The 1,442-nt window shown below is 35.7% G+C and overlaps 1 long non-coding RNA gene across 1 annotated transcript in view; it reads right to left on the bottom strand.

Annotated features, from left to right (window-relative positions):
• Nucleotides 1–1,056: 1,056 nt before the first annotated feature.
• LOC111089062 overlaps nucleotides 1,057–1,442 on the bottom strand; it is an 8,173-nt gene continuing 7,787 nt past the window's right edge. The window contains exon 3 of the long non-coding RNA XR_002613415.1: nucleotides 1,057–1,127. This is a non-coding gene — a long non-coding RNA (uncharacterized LOC111089062). The remainder of the gene's footprint in view (nucleotides 1,128–1,442) is intronic.

Below are 1,442 nucleotides of genomic sequence, written 5' to 3'. Positions count from 1 at the left end.
TTATTATTTTGCAGCTCCAGCAAATACCTCGTCCTATTGACGTCCCTGACCACGGCCTTGTCTGCGATTTATTGTGGTCAGACCCGGACGAGGTAGGTCACCACAGGGTTGAGCACGTTATATTAAAAATATTTTAAATATCCAAATCAGCAAGTCGCGCCATAACCATAACCTATATAAAGTTGTGGTGGAACGGATAGATTAAGTTTGGTTTGTTTTGAATTTCGCGCAAAGCTACACGAGGGTTATCTGCGCTAGTCGTTCCTAATTTAGCAGTGAAAGACTTGAGGGAAGGCAGGTAGTCATCACCGCCCACCGCCAATTCTTGGGCTACTCCTTTACCAACGAATAGTGGGGTTGACCGTCACATGATAACGCCATCATAGTTGAAAGGAAGAGCATGTTCCGTGGGACGAGGATTCGAACCCGCGATCCTCAGATTGCGAGTCAAGCCCCCTAACCACCTGCTCATGCCAGGCTCTAATTGTTTTAGAACAAAAGAAAAAAAACACCAACAACAACTGTTGATTTTTATATATATTTTTTTTTTGAGTCACAATTAACTTCGCTGTACAGAAATAAGTATTTGATTTGTTTTCCTCTGGCAGTTACCATCACGTTAAGCAGTTTTAATTACAAACTGATTGGAATAAGTAATTATGTTTTTGTGACTCAAATATTATAAGCATAAAAAAAACACAGAAATAAGTTATTGACAAACATAATTACGCGGAAGAAATTTGTTCGTACTTGAGTCTTTAGAGGGCAATTTAAATATAAATCACAAAAACGGGTAATGTTTCTAAAATCTAATGCACCACACACAAAAAAGAAACTAATGACGAGTTCTCTTAGGACAGACATTTGCAAAATTAACTCTAAATCCAAATATTTTAATATACAGTTGTTCAAAGTTTATTTATTTATAGTAAATTATTGCTACACTGAGAAAATCTATGATCAAACTTTAGTTCTTGAGACTAAATATGATCTAAGGCAGTTAGTTATTTAATGATTATGTAGTTTTTGATGTAACTAAGAGATGGCAGCACTAACCTGTTCTAGATGAAGTAAATCCGGTGAGAGGCCACCATGCATACAGAATATTGTACCCTCTATTAAGGCAGCTACAGAATTACAGAAAAAAAAATAGATTCATTATTAAATCGGTTAATTTTAATATATCTCATTTAAATCTTTTTAACAATACAACTTCGCTCCGGAACTGAAGTTTAAGTGAGGATAATCGTGTAAACGCAGACTCATCCTTTTTCTTACTAACGAATAAAAATAAAAATTCAAGATTTATATTATTAACAAATGACGTTTTTCCTTTATTGTATTATTTGTTTGTTTTTGAATTTCGCGCAAAGCTACACGAGGGCTATCTGCGCTAGCCGTCCCTAATTTAGCAGTGTAAGACTAGAGGGAAGGCAGCTAGT

The sequence above is a fragment of the Limulus polyphemus genome, unplaced genomic scaffold (genome assembly GCF_000517525.1).
Source record: "Limulus polyphemus unplaced genomic scaffold, Limulus_polyphemus-2.1.2 Scaffold5147, whole genome shotgun sequence".
NCBI lineage: Eukaryota > Metazoa > Arthropoda > Merostomata > Xiphosura > Limulidae > Limulus > Limulus polyphemus.
Note: the sequence above shows the minus strand (reverse complement) of the source record. Positions and strands in the feature narration are given on the sequence as shown.